This window comes from Schistocerca americana, chromosome X (assembly GCF_021461395.2).
Source record: "Schistocerca americana isolate TAMUIC-IGC-003095 chromosome X, iqSchAmer2.1, whole genome shotgun sequence".
In the NCBI taxonomy this organism is placed as follows: domain Eukaryota; kingdom Metazoa; phylum Arthropoda; class Insecta; order Orthoptera; family Acrididae; genus Schistocerca; species Schistocerca americana.
Window position 1 is genome coordinate 699,709,205 of NC_060130.1, and position 16,393 is coordinate 699,725,597.

The window sequence follows — 16,393 nt, forward strand, 5'->3', positions numbered from 1 at the left end:
ACAGCCATGCGGATAAGATGCCTGTCATCTCGACTGCTAGTGATACGAGGCCGTTGGGATCCAGCACGGCGTTCCGTATTACCCTCCTGAACCCACCGATTCCATATTCTGCTAACAACAGCAATGTCGCGATACGATAAACCGCAATCGCGGTAGGCTACAATCAGACCTTTATCAAAGTCGGAAACGTGATGGTACGCATTTGTCCTCCTTACACGAGGCATCACAACAACGTTTCACCAGGCAACGCCTGTCAACTGCTGTTTGTATATGAGAAATCGGTTGGAAACTTTCCTCATGTCAGCACGTTGTAGGTGACGCCACCGGCGCCAGTCTTGTGTGAATGCTCTGACAAGCTAACCATCTGCATATCACTGCATCTTCTTCCTGTCGGTTAAATTTCGCGTCTGTAGCATGTCATCTTCGTGGTATAGCAATTTTAATGGGCAGTGGTGTATGTTCCCTGCCATTGTAATACTTTTGGTAAATCGCTATACCATGACTACTGGAACATTTCACTAGATATCTTCGAAAACTTCCACATCTCGAATAAATAATCCCTTGTCTTATTGTGACGAAGTACTAAATAAAAATCGCCACATTATTACTATGACAAATGTATCTTCGAACCAAGCCATTTGCTGCTTCAGCTGTTAGTTGCCGCGTATCATGTGAAATAGACTGTGCATATCATACAAGTTTAAAATATTAGTTAGAATAATCATTTATGCCACGAAATACACGCTTAAATATAACTCGATTTGATTAGAATAGTAATACAACGAGCAAGCTTACGCAAAATCATTAGAAACAGAGGGAAAATAGTTTAATAGCCGCGTCTTACTGAACATTAACAATGAATAGTGAGTTGTGAGTTCCTAGTTTCACTATTTCAAAGTCTTGCGAAAAACACCCAAGCCAATTATATAAACTCTGAAAATGTCCCTATTTGTTCATTTCTGTTTAATGGCCTAAAAACCTCTGTCCTTTTATCAGTATTGACATGTGCAGGTTGTCTGTCTCCCACGCTGGAAGATCTTGGAGAAAATTGCACCCGTGTCAGACTTACCTTATGATCTGAAAATTACTTACGAGAGATAAGTTCCAAGGAAGCACGCTAGTACAATGTGTCCCTGAAAAACCAGATTTTGTGGATCACATGCGCTCGTTGAGTGGTTTCATTTAGAGTTCTAACACAGGACCTTTAACAAATGGCATGTTTGTAATTCAGAAAAAAGAGGGAAATAGAACGTATTGATGCTTGTTAGTAAATTAAACTCCCTAAGGCTATAATTGAAAACAAAAGCCAAATATACAATTCAGCACCGGTGATAGTGTTCACACACTGAAATGATCTACCTTTAAACGTTTCCTAGACAATACCTTAAAACCTCATCAAAAATAATAATAATAATAATATGCTACATGGAATAAATACATCGTTTCATGTGAAATAGGATGTGTGAAAGTCAATTTTGGTTTGGGATGCCTATCATTGAAATAGATTTCGAATCACATGAAATCACAAACCCGATAATCTGATACACAGAAGCTCATTTGGAACAAAACTAAAAGTACAAAGTGCATTTTCACAAAATAATATCTGTGTGTGATGCTCAAAGCTTCCATCTTGTGCAGTAGACAAAAGATCCGAATAACTGCTAGCATATGGCGTGCTCCGAGTCAGCATACCTCCCCTCCGACTGATGCCTAACAACCAGCAGCAGAAGAATAGAATACAATAGAATGTCCCGTGTGCTACAGACCACATGACCGTTACCAACCAAATCTAACGCCTAGTGTTTCGATTGGCTTACTGGGTTTCAAATCCTTAGCATCTCAGAAGAGACCATTGCATACTGACACCGCCAAAGATGCATAGCACCCACGCTTGGCAGTCGACACACAGATCGACAGCTCGACCAAAAAGTGACAAACACAATGGGTACTGCAAATTCAGGAGAAATAAGGAGTTATGTTTCATTAAGCAGCCGGCTTTAAACATGTTATTTTTGTCTGTTGTGACCTGAAGGTATTACAGTTGTAAAATACTTGTTATGCATTTATTCTCACGATGCAGCAGTGCATCCGACGGCATAGGATTTAACCTTTAACCATGTAACATGGACAAAGAGTAACAACAACCACAGTAAGAAGAAGTAGGGATTTTGGAAGAAGAAATAAGTTCAGTCGCGTTACGTAGTTAAGCACAAGAAAAGGGACACAGGGAAGAGGAAGGACAAAGTTGGAGGGGGAAAAAGAAGAAGAAAAAAGTTTGGAGAGCACTACATGGGAACGGGGAGAAAATCATAAGAAGGATCGAACTGGAATGTGTCAAGCAACAGTTCTTACCTCCCATTGGTACGCCGACACTTATATCTTGAAACGCAGGAGAGCTTCTGTAAAGTTTGGAAGGTAGGAGACGAGGTACTGGCAGAGTACCGGGCGTGAGTCGTGGTTCGGTAACTCAGATGGCAGAGCACTTGCCCGCGAAAGGCAAAGGTCCCGAGTTTGAGTCTCGGTCGGGTACACAGTTTTAATCTGCCAGGAAGTTTCATATCAGCGCACACTCCGCTACAGAGTGAAAATCTCATTCTGGAGACTTATATCTTGTTTTCGGTTACAACACAAAGCCACTCTCGTCATGCCAATATTGAGCTAACGCAAAGAAAGTGCGTTGCCTTTGTCGTTTTATTTGTTATGGCCTTGCATTGAAAAAGAAATAGTGTAATCGTTGCAAGCAATACGACTTTGGACTATGCGTTGTTTAATGCTTTGGATTGTATATTAATTGAGAACTGATAGGCGAAATACTTTCAGATTACAAGAAGAATGTAACAAATCCAATTTCAAAGACAGCAGATGCCGACATGCCGACATATTTGAACATTATCTAAACATCAGTTTAATTAGTCATGTTTGCAAAATACTATCACGAATTATTTACAGAAGATTGGAGAAATTGGTAGAGGCTACCTCGGGGAAAATCAGTTTGAGTTCCAAAGAAATGTAGAAAGAAGAGAGGCAGTACCGACGCTACAACTTACGTTAGATTACAGAAATGCAACCTTCGTTATTGCATTTGTGGGTTTGAAGAAACCTTTTGACTGTGTAGATTGGAACACACTCTTTGAAATTCTGAAGGTGGCAGGGATAAAATACAGCCAGCGAAAGGTTACACACAACTTGTACAGAAGCCACACTGCTTTTGTAAGAGTCACAGGTCCTGAAACGGAAGTAGTATCTGAGAAGGGAGGGGGACAGGGTTGTAGCCCATCCCCTCTGTTATTTAGTCTGTACATTGAGCAGTCTGTGAAGATAATCAAGGTGAGATATGTAAACGGAATTAAAGTTCAGGTAGAAGAATTATCTTTGAGGTTTACTGATGACATTGTAATCCTGTCAGAGACAGTAAAGGACTATGAGAACAGTTTAACAGAATGCCTAGTTAAATGAAAGTCAGTGTTCTTATAGCTGTTTTTTTAATTTTATTTCGATGTCTATCTCATGTACGTCGTCTGTCCGAGAAGTTCTGAGACTTATTGCTAGCGTTATCTGTGACGTCAGCATTCGGTCAGTAAGTTGTGAGTAGGCAGTGTTAAGCATTCGATGTGCGACCACAACGACGTGTTACTAATTGCAATTTAGCAACATCTCCAAATCAAGTATGCAATACCTTCTCCAGAACGTTTTGTAGGGAAGAAAATTGTGTGCAACATTTGCCCCGCACATCTAGATCTCAGAACAAACACGGTACGTGTGTAAAACACAGATAATTCTTTTCTCGAAAAAATCATCACGGATGAAGAGACTTGGGGTTATGAATAGGAATCAATCACAAAACGACGAAGTGCAGAAATTCACAAGAAGGGTCAACGCTTCGACAACACAACCGCCATTCAAGCCGATGTCACGCACGATTTGAATAACGCATTGAAGAAGGACTTTCCTGATAGCTTTCCTGATAGCTTCACATGGTTCTGTGAACGTCCTGCGCGTTGTACTCAAGAAACTTTATAGAACATCGAAGCAGTAAAACCACCATCGTAACTTTTCTCTATTTTTTAATAATCCAAACTTTTTGAACAGACGGAGTCCACACAATCGTTTTGGAGACAGAATTGTCACATCTGCAGGCGTACTTCATAGATTTAGTGCCACAAGTACTGTAACCGTTAACGTATTATAGGCGCCACCCTTGATGGAACGAAGGTTGCGTATTTATGGCATGTGATTCATGAAACAAGCCCAACAAGTACCGGAAGATGAGACAGTACCGTCGTGAAATCGATTGTACACCGTGAGTTAAACACAAACAAAAAATATATCTGAAGGGACAATGCCTTTCATTGGAATAAATAAATAGTAGTTGTGAGCCCAACGGAAATTCGCTGAGTAGCCGATTCCACAAAGAAAGACAATATAGTGTCTTGAAAAGATGTTATTACATGTGTACAAACCAAGTTCGTTAGAATAACCTCCTTGACATAAACAAAAGTAAAACAAGATTAATGGAATGTAAATGAATTAGACCAGTTAACTGTAAGTTTCTGGATTTTGGCGTGGGGCATTTCTGTACAGAGGTAGTGAATTTCCGTAAGGTGAAAGCTGGCACGAGAACCCACTCGAATAGAATGTGGCTTCAGACGAAAGGCAGGTAACACTCGCATGTAATGACGCCAGGAAAAGCCTTCGGGCACCAGTACTTTAAAGGCGGAATAACGCTTCCGTTCTGAGGTCTAGAGAGTATGGCGGATGATGGAGAATATTCATGTTGAGGGACTAGATAGCTATGGATGGGAAATAAAAATAACAGGCAAACACGTATACCAACATGAAGAGAGTAAAAGGACAAAGTTACTGACAGCAATGGTTTTACTCTGGAACTTTAGAAGTTATGCTATACAAAGTGCCCTGGCACTTATAAATTTCTTGTCTTCACTAGTACTAATTGCTTGTGACAAACAAGATGATGTTGATTAGATCTTGTTGTGGACAAGCCATTGAGATGCGTAGAACTCACATGAGATATCCGACACAGGTGCGATAGCGCCAGGTAATTGAGTAGTAGAGTTACTACGTATATAGACACTTGGAGGTAAGTTACAGATTGACACATAACGGCATGCTATTCTGGAATCACAGTTACAGTATAATTCAAGATTAGAAGATGTAGTGGACATATATTTCCATAGATAAATTGATGGTTAATTGTGATACAATTGATTATTCAAATTAGGAAAAAATAATAAAGAATAACACAACTTCGAAGACACGATGAGAAAGAGGAGACACATTCCTTTTAGGACAACACCGAACTCATAAATATCTTCTCATTGAGACATATTTGGTTGGTTGGTTTTGGGGAGTGGACCAAACAGCGAGGTCATCGGTCCCATCGGATTAGGGAAGGATGGGGAAGGAAACTGGTGGTGCCCTTTCAAAGGAACCATGGCGGCATTTGCCTGAAGCAACTTAGGGAAAACATGGAAAACCTAAATCAGGATGGCCGGACGGTGGGTCTGACCCGTCGCCCTCCCAAATGTGAGTCCAGTGTGCTAACCACTGAGCCACCTCACTGGCTGACACACATATATTTTCTGTTATAAGGTAACTGATAACAGTCCGCTTCGCTGGGGCATTAGTTTTCTGTCAGTAGTTTTATAAATGTAAAAAAGGAAAAAAAACTGTAGTGAAAGAATTTCATATACTTTCTGCTTGTCCGACACGTGAAACGGCAATGTAGAGCTGACTATGTGAGAAACAGGGTTCCTTCAAATTATATTATAAGCTAATTTCGCAGGAAATAGTAATCTTGTAAAAGAAAATGGCATATGAGTTGAGATCAATGGATTTTTGGTAAGAGCACCGATTTTCCTTTTTTTTTATCAGTTAAAGTTATTGCTTCAATAATATAACGAAGTAGTTGTTTGACATACAGTCTTGTGTCATTACGTAATTTGGATGAGTTAATATTTCGTAACAGTATTATTGGCGATCCAGTTTTCAGTTTCAGTGCATGCAGAGGCATTCCGAACGAATTTAATGAGTTTAAAAATTTGGTTTGAAAGTTGATACTTTCTTCTTGATCCATTTACATAGTGTTTCTGCTCCTGGAATCATCTTCTGTGTTTGCTGCTTTATTTGTTGCACTACGTCATTCCTTGGTGTTAAAATTGTTCACTCACACAACCAGTCTTTATTTACGTAGTCCATTTCTATCGATGGATACGCTTTATCAATAAGCTGTTCCTCGACTTCTGCCACACTGCATAATTCTTCGCTTATAATAACCTTATCAGAGTACGGATCAAGAAAGTAAGTACCACGTCCAATTTTCAATAAATTTTAGTCAAATATGCGAGCTCTTAGATCTCATAGCATTATTGCACGCATATTTTCTTTCAAAGATAACTTTTCAACCTTATCCCAAAACATTATTCTCTTTAAACTTGCGTTTATTTCATCAGCAGTGTTGGTTTTGGAATTACCGGTAATATTTGCCGAAAGTCTCCTGATGGTAGCTATAAACCTCCTCCCATTAATCTGTTGTTTTTCCGGAGATCTTGTAATGTCGTATTGAGTGCTTGAAGACCTTTTTTATGGGCCATCGTACATTTGTCCCATATTATCATTTTGTATCGCGTTAAAGGTTTACCACGAGCCGAAGATCTCGATATCACTGACTGGAAAGTCTAGGCAGAGATTACACCACGAAATTTGTGTTGGGAACGCCGAATCTTAATTACGTCAGCATTACAGTTTTTGCCACTTACTTCCACCTACACGACCAAAGCACCATAGTGCACAATGGAAGACTTATGGCTACTCCCGTGCATAAATGCCGTTGGTCAGCAGTGAACAGTTTGGCTGTTGTTGTTGTTGTGGTCTTCAGTCCTTGGTTTGATGCAGCTGTCCATGCTACTCCATCCTGTGCAAGCTTCTTCATCTCCTAGTACTTACTGCAACCTACGTCCATCTGAATCTGCTTAGTGTACTCATCTCTTGGTCTCCCTCTATGATTTTTACCCTCCACACTGCCCTCCAATGCTAAATTTGTGATCCCTTGATGCCTCAGAACATGTCCTACCAACCGGTCCCTTCTTCTTGTCAAGTTGTGCCACAAACTCCTCTTTCCGCAATTCTATTCAATACCTCCTCATTAGTTATGTGATCTACCCATCTAATCTTCAGCATTCTTCTGTAGCACCACATTTAGAAAGCTTCTATTCTCTTATTGTCCAAACTATTTATCGTCCATGTTTCACTTCCATACATGGCTACACTCCATACAAATACTTTCAGAAGCAACTTCCTGACACTTAAATCTATACTCGATGTTAACAAATTTCTCTTCTTCAGAAACGCTTTTCTTGCCATTGCCAGTCTACATTTTATATCCTGTCTACTTCGACCATCATCAGCTATTTTGCTCCCCAAATAGCAAAACTCCTTTACTACTTTAAGTGTCTCGTTTCCTAAATCTAATTCCCTCAGAATCACCCGACTTAATTCGACTACATTCCATTATCCTCGTTTTGTTTTTGTTGATGTTCATCTTATATCCTCCTTTCAACTGCTCTTCCAAGTCCTTTGCTGTCTCTGACAGAATTACAATGTCATCGGCGAACCTCAAAGTTTTATTACTTCTCCATGGATTTTAATACCTACTCCGAATTTTTCTTTTGTTTCCTTTACTGCTTGCTCAATATACGGATTGAATAACATCGGGGAGAGGCTACAACCCTGTCTCACTCCCTTCCCAACCGCTGCTTCCCCTTCATGTCCCTCGACTCTTATAACTGCCATCTGGTTTCTGTACAAATTGTAAATAGCTTTTCGCTCCCTGTATTTTAGCCCCGCCACCTTCAGAATTTGAAAGAGAGTATTCCAGTCAACATTGTCTGGCTACAAAGTGAAATATAAGGGCGTGATGGTTCTGCATATTGGTGTGTACGTGAAAGTTGATGTAACTTCTATCGATAGTGTTCTCAGGTTTTCGCGAGCAGTGTTTGTTCTTTTTTTCTCTGCGATTATGAGAAATAATTCTGAGACGTTCTACGGAGAGATTACACCACGCTGTTTGTGTTGACAGCGCCGAGTCTTACTTACGTTAGCTTTACAATTTTTCCCATCCACAACCACCCACTTCCACCCACTACGATCAAAACACACTAATGCGCAATGCGAGACTTACGGCTACTCCTATGCATAAACGCCATTGGTCTGCAGTGAATGCCACGCCGTTTGAGGTGCCATGTCACGGTTTGCGCGGCGCCTCCCGCCGGAGGTCCGTGTACTCTCTCGGGCATGGGTGTGTGTGTTGTTCTTAGCATAAGTTAGTTTAAGTAGTGTGTAAGTCTAGGGACCGATGACCTTAGCACTTTGGTCCCCTAAGAATTCACACACATTTGAAAACACACACGTATATATATATATATATATATATATATATATATATATATATATATATATATATGCGTCCCTGTATATATGTGTGTGTGTACGTCCGTATATTTCACTTTGTAGCCAAAATTACATGTGTGTGTGTGTATTTATTATGCCATTTTAGATTAATAGTTAAAAGCACGTACCTCGGGTACCAGTAAACGGTGAATCAACCACTGACGCTTAGTTTTTTTGTTTCATTAGCGGGTAGGCGACGTTATAGATAATATTAATGAATTACGAATAATTTCAATAATTTACATTGCACACGTGGAACACGTTCTGAAGACGGTTTGTGATGTCAGAGGATCAGAATACGAGCTTGTATAAGAACAGGAAGCCAGGAGCTCAGGTCGTTGTGTCAAGTGGGCAGTTAGTGTGGGAGCCCGGTGATGTCTCGTCCTTGCGCAGTTTCCCTACACCAACCTCTTCTCTTTTTTTTTCTTTTGGCTTCAGTGTTATCTCCATGACGCAGTCAGGACGTTAACGACAGTATGGGTTTAGTTAGCTTGTTTCTCATCCTTTATAGTGTAATTGAGAGGGAGGAGCTCTCCTTGGTTGGGATGGGTGTTCGTTTACAACAGGTTGGTAATTCTCGTAGAGTTGGTAGGATTAATGTGCTGAAATAACAAGTTATTACCTTTAATCATTTCGTTTGTTGTTTTAACCAAAACATTTGTGTGTTTAGGTGTCAGACCAAACCCCTTAACAGAACGTCAGATGCTTTCAATAATGACTAGGAAGGACCTTCATCAGAGATTTGCCCTTTCACTGCCACACGGTCTGTTAACTACTGGCCATTTTACCTAAATCATAAATCATCAACACTTTGAAATAATTCACTACCAATCAAGGGTCATTTGCCCTAGAGTACAAAAGACGATCCAAGGCTTGCTCCTCCTGGTCGCTGGAATTCCTCTAACTTGTTATTTGCGACAGAGGCAGACAGTTTCTGTTCAATGCTATTTCAATAAATACTGAAAATTGCTGCTTAGCTTGCAGTTACCATGTGTCTATCACTGTCTTCTTGTAGCTGAAGTATCTATTGCTCCACCAGGTGTTGCTGAGGAGCATCGCTGCACACCAGCTGCCCGGGTTACTCGCCAAATCTCTACTTCCTTTGAATCTGCCCATCTCTGAGCTCTTTTTCTAGTCTACATTGATTCTGGGTGCATGCAGCCCACTGCAGTGTCTGCCAGGAATATTATCTTGGAAGCTTTTCTTGCCATGTGACCTTAATGTTTGCCTGTCATTCTAACTTCTACTAGAAACTCCTCCATTATGTGCATCGAAGGGTTACCACTGACACCTTTCACCTAGGAGGCTCGTCCTCTTAGGAACTGTCAAGAATAATTCTTATTGGTGTGTTTGGTCAGCTGCTGAGAATCAAACCGCTTTTGGTTGCCTTGGGACTCATCATCTCATTCTGTCTGTCACCTGCCTGTTCCATGTACCTAAAAGCCTGTGTGCGCTTCTAGCTATGTCCTAACATGTAATTGAAATTGTTAACATTTTCTACGGTCATGACACCTCGCCATAAAAGTACATTAATGTGCACTATCGAAAGTGCCGTTAATTCATTTAAAATTTTTGCATCAGTTTTCCTTTATACTATACCTGGAAGAAAACATCGTTTTCACAAAGTTTTTACACCCATCTGACCTTATAGCAGTCCGCCCCCGGTAGCTGAGTGGTCAGCGCGACAGAATGTCAATCCTCAGGGCCTGAGTTCGATTCCCGGCTGTGTCAGAGATTTTCTCCTCTCAGGGACTAGGTGTTGTGTTGTCCTAATCATCATCATTTCATCCTTATCGACGCGAAAGTTGCCGAAGTGGCGTCAAATCGAAAGACTTGCATCCGGCGGACGGTCTACCCTATGGGAGGCCCTAGTCACACGACGTACACCTGAAAGAAACATCTTGAGCTTATTCTACTCCTGAAAGAAAACTTCTTAGCGTCCATTTGTAATTAGCACTCAGTCATTTGTGTTTCTCGGATTTCGTTCATATATGAAGGGCTTATTTCAATAGTGGTACAAGTCCAGTTTTGTTCATTCTGAGTCCTAAAGTTAAATGAGCGCTGAAAAATCTGCAGTTGAGATACCAGAAATATTCAAGTATATGGCTTGTTGCTAGATATGAATCTTTCCTTTTATTTGTTTAGATCATTAATTTCAGCAGTATTATGGGCAGAAAAGTGGAAGTAATGGAGCTGTACCACTATTGAAATAAAATAAATTGAACAGTGTATATAAACCTGTTAATGTGTCACTTTCATTAGTGTTAGGTCAATGTTTATGTTCCTGTTTTGCGCACCACACGTGTCACTGTACGCAACTACCTGTTTTTGTGAAGTGACACACTTTTCAATAAGTTTCAATAAACAGGTACCAATTTCCTGTGAACCCCTTGATCCAGATGTTTCATCCCAAAAATAGATATGAATTTTGCCATCAGTTAAATTATGGCAACCAAAATTATACACGTACATGTTTCTTTTGTAGTACGATATCGATGTTGTCAGTTTAGGAAATGCAAGTGCTTTTTGCAGGTCAAAGGTAAACACGAACACCTGGGAATCCGCCCCTTCACTACATGCTGTGTCTGTAGCCATTGCTGTTCTTGCATTGCACCTCCTAAGGTAAAGCTCCTTTTCAGTTTGAAGCTTTCTTATTTCTTCTGCATTGGTAGCCGCGTCCATTTCAAAGCTCAGTTAGTCACAAAAAGAGCAAGTTTCTTTACTTGGTGGTCGAAATGACAGGTTGAACCTTCGTTAAAGATTTTTCGATAAATGTGCTCCCCCACAGTTTCTTTATTCTGAGATATGCATTTATCCTTGTACAAATCGTACATTTTGGCCACAAACAGCTCAGGATTTAAAAACTTCTGTAGGAATTATCTTTCCTTGCATAATGGCTCTCGGAAACTGGAAAGCTTTTGATGTTTTCCTTTACATCATTGAACAGAATTTCTGGTACAGAGAATTTGTTCCGATGTTTGCCCCTTCCATCAAGGTGAGGTGTACCTTCTTCCTTGCTTTTTGTTAAATGTCAAAAGTATTCAAGAAAAACTTCTTGCATACTATTGCACAGGTCCCATTCACATGTAATCGATATTCATAAATACAGCTTTTCTGAAAACCAGAGCAATCTTTTGGCTGTAGGCGATTAACAGAATGATACGTGCATAAAACATTCAGATAACTATTTTGGCGATTAATATCACCCATAGCCGAGAAATTGTCAAATAACGTCTTCCTCATGCTCCGAAATTTTATTGAAACATTTACGTGCACACCAGCAGTTCACATTGCGAAATGTTTTTGGAGGAATTATTTTACCAGTTGATGTGACGTTTAACTCCCCAGTGTTCCTTTTTTCTTTCGAATATGCTTTTTATATGTGTCCGTTTTCCTTGCACCCTTCTTGCTTCGAGTACGCTTCCTTTTTGTCAGCATATCTGCGGCTGCACCGTTCGCACAGGCATCAGTAACAGTCTCCTGTTTCAACGTTTTTTGCACTTTCATTGGAAGTTTCATCGTGAGCGGTGCTGGTATCTAGATAGAAAGTAACACAAGTTATCATTTATACAGCCAACGGCCATGCCGCGGTGGTAACACCGGTTCCCGTCAGATCACCGAAGTTAAGCGCTCTCGGACTGGGCTAGCACTTTGATGGGTGACCAGGTGGTCTGCCGAGCGCTGTTGGCAAGCGGGGTGCACTCAGCCTTGTGAGGCAAACTGAGGAGCAATTTGATTGGGAAGAAGGGGCTCCGGTGTCGGAAACTGACATACGACCAGTCGAGCGGTGTGCTGACCACATGCCCCTCCATATCCGCATCCAGTGACGCCTGTGGGCTGAGGATGACATGGCGGCCAGTCGGTACCTTGGGCCCTTCGTGGCCTATGCGGGAGAAGTTTAGTTTTATGATTTATACAGCACCTGATGACTGAAAACATGTATAGTGAAATGCATTAAGATGAACACCCTCATTTTCCATCGTTATTGTCAACATGGTCTTCATTCTCGCATATTCCTTTCTTGGAACAAAATGTCTATAATGCTGAGAGAAAAGTAAGTAAATTCTTTTTACCTGCAATCGTTTGAATATATGGATCATCAACTGCAACACAGTCACTTGATAATGCTCCTGAACCCATCATCTTCGCAAGAAATAGCAACACGCTGCAATGCACAAAAGCACACGGACTTGTACCACTACTGAAATAAATTCCTGATCGCTTTCTCTAATGCGTGAACATTGAAGTGCTCTCTGTTGGCAGCAAATAAATTAAAAACGCCGTGTGAGTACGTACGTGAGGATAACTGCATTTTTTTGAAAAGTGGACTTGTAAGCTCTTCATATGACCATTTTCTCATCTATCTCTTCTGATCATAATCATATTTTATTTATTTCTGGTGTTTGAAATACTGTCATCTGCGTTCCGTACAACGTTAAATTTTCCCGAGTTAAAATAATGGCTATTACACACTCGCCAAGGGATGGAGCGATGTGCACAACGCTCTGCCCACAAAAATTCCTGCAGGAATATGTACTACCGCTTTACATCTGTCGCCACGGTATGTGAGGCGTACCGCCCTCACCTCGCAGACGTAAAGGTCTCAGCGTCTGTGCTATTTTTCCAGACATAGGTGTGGCCCGCTGCGAGACGAGAGAGCTCTGTTAATTTAGTTCTCAATAATGCTTTTATAGGACGTGAATCTCCCCACCGTGTCTCTTCTACGTCACACAGTATGGTTTCAGCCAACCGCTTCCTCGTTATAGGTGATTTTTTATTTTTCTTGCCGGGTCGCCACTAGCCTTGTTAATGCTGTCTAGCCACTTACCCACAGTCTCGGCTGTGTTTATTTAAAAGATATTATATTGTTCTCGCCTTATTCCTTTCTGGGCTGCAGCTGGGCCTCCTTTTGTTAATGTTAATTGGGGTTTCCTAATGCCATTAGCAACGTGTACAGTCTGCCTCCAAACTGCGTTCACTTTATCTCACTTACGCGTGCCCGTGTCGTTATAAGGGTAGATATTGTTTTATTATTCGGTGCATGAGATTATTGCAGATTTTTCCTGTTAACGATATAGAGTTATTTTCTGGGGGTTTAATTCTGTATCGTAATTATGAAGCTCATGTAAGGTCCAAAAAATACAGATCCCTTACACATGCCATCCCTTCCGACTTGATTTTGTGCTGCTGTGAGCAATGGTTGAGACATTGGTCATAGCAGTGCAAAATTATAAACTCAATTGATTTTTGATCATTGTTCAGCTACTGGTCTAGCTTATTCTACATGATCTTGTCTTAATATTCTAAATTTTTAATTTGAATTCTGGCTTTACATGGTATTGTCTACCATGATGATTACTGTTTCGTCTTTACAGTCTTTACAGTTCTAATTTATTTAATCATACAATATTTCCTTTGTATTATTAACTTATGTCAAATTGTTTATCCACTCTTTATCTTGTCCTACTTTGTTTTTAACTCTAGACATTCCACAGTTATCAAACACTCATGATGTTGATTACGGAAGATGAATTGAACTTAAGGAAGCGTTTCTTTCTATTATCTATAGTCTCAACACATCAGTTACATTAATTAAATTATCATATCTAAAATAATTAATAATTTTCTGGATAATACAAACTTTACATTCATTCACATTATTTATCTTTACAAACATGTTTTCTTAATATCTACAATACACAAATATTAGATTAACTGAATAAACTTTACATATTAAATACAAAAAATAAAAAATGGTACATTTTTGAATTACATTACAATTTACAAGTGTAATTACAAAATACAATGAATTACAAAAATACAAATGTGCAGTGGTACAATTGTGATTTATTATTTACTGGTATTTCAATTCTTTGTTCAAATGAGCGTCTTTCACACTCTTTTTCACAATATTACAATGAATTTGCCACACACATCACTTTTTTTCATTACACTTTCACTTTAACTTTGGGCAGGGTCTCTTCTCGATGCTTCTGTTGTTGCTTAGTGGTGGCTAATGTGGATAGTCAGTTGTTGGTTCTGCTGTTGCTGAAGATCATCAGTGTCTACAGTCCTGAGTGACTGATTACGACTGCTATTACGTGGTCCATTCGTCCAAGGCACTGTCATTATGTAATGACTGAGGTGTCCTTGTCCCTTTTTTGGTGTAGTTGTCATCATGGTGGTTGACTGTAACTCCTCTCCAATTGTTGCAGGTTGATGCATGAAGTCCCCAATATGCATGCTCTGCTTGTAAGTTTGACCACCTTTATTCGTTGAATAAATTAATTATTATGGTTTGTTGAATACTACTTCTAGTTGATTTTGCTAAATCTCGTCCTGATTTAAGGTAAGGAGTGGGGAAAGAATCTTCTGTCTTCTGCCCTTATCTTGGAACCCTCTCTTCTCTTTGTTTCTTGCAGTATCTTCATGCCTTCTTTCTTGGAGCTTGTGGCTTCTTGGGCATAGGGATAGGATTTGTTGTTCAGTGAAAATTATTTGAAAGGATTACCAGTTATGTTTGTTATGAGATATGACGTCTGAATAGATCACGGAAGTGATAATCTGCCTTGAGATATACATTTGTCCATTAGGCATTTAAGAGAAATATTCTAGTGTTTATTTTTCTAAGGCGGTCGTTATGGTAATGCGGAGCTTGTATCCGGTCGCTGCTATTGTTGTGTCTGCTATTATCCCTCCATAATGGGGTTCGCTTGCCTTCCGCACACGTGTGCGTCCCTTGTCCTGTGCTGTCGCTGGATATCCCCTGTCCTTTTGGTAATGGGGTGAGGCATGAGACACATTCTTGAACATCCACCTAGCTCTTTATCTGCCATAATGTAAGGTGTGACTCAGTGAAATCTTTCCTTCGGTCGCTGGTTTGTTGCTAATGCCATGCTGTGCAATTGTTTACTCTCTCACTCAGACCCGTTGCTTCCCATCGACTTTGCGCTTTTTACATCGGCTTGGCTGCTTCCTTATTCCCTAGACAATAGCAATTATGTGGCTCTGCGTCTTCTGTATCACCTCGTGACCACTACTTACAAGTCTTTTTTCAAAATTTACAATAAAGTTTACATCATGTAATTACACAGATAAAATAACAAATATGAACTTTTACATCGAATAATTACATAGATAACCTTGTACCTGAATAATTCAATGAATTAAATGATGGATATTAAATTTTTTCTCGGTACTTTACACCAATTTATCACTTACATATTTTACATTTCTTTATTTTGACTTTTTGTAACGGTTCCTCGACTTTGTGTATGAGTATGGATTAGTGATATGTAGATTTGTTAGTTAGTTCTTCATGCTATTAGTTTCCTTTTATTAATTTTTTCTGATCTACTTTAACGATTTAATTGATTAGTATTATAGCACTTAATTTTTAATAATTACTTGTGTGTAGCTCTTCTTATCTGCCTCTTGATTTCTGCTGCTTCCTGAAACATATCTACAGTTTTTCTGTATTATCTGTGATCCATTTATTTTTCATTTTCCTTGCTAATTGCCATATGATTACTGTAATAAATTTTTTTAGTTATAAGATTTAAGGTGGCTGAAGTGGTGTAGACCTATAATCTTTCCCGTTCTTGGATTCACCAATTCCACTGCATTGGCATGAACTACTTTATTAATTACCATAGGTGCTTTATACAGGGGATAAAATTTATGACAAACCTGTTTCCCTTTATTCGATAACAAGTGATTTCTAACAAGAACCAACTGTCCCACTGTGAATACTCGTGTGGATGCACCTCTGTCAGCTTTAAGCTTCCGTTTCGCCGCTGCTCGTTCGATGTTTTCAAGTGCCACTTTTATTATCTGCTGGTGTGATGGTCTTCTGGATTGGGGGAACTACTACTTCTCTTACCCTATCCACTGATGTAAATTTGCATCCCATGTAGTGTGTCGTGAG

General features: G+C 39.8%; 1 pseudogene; it reads left to right on the forward strand.

Moving 5' to 3' along the window:
- Window positions 1-12,038: 12,038 nt before the first annotated feature.
- On the forward strand, window positions 12,039-12,156 carry LOC124557032 (annotated as a pseudogene).
- Window positions 12,157-16,393: the final 4,237 nt, after the last annotated feature.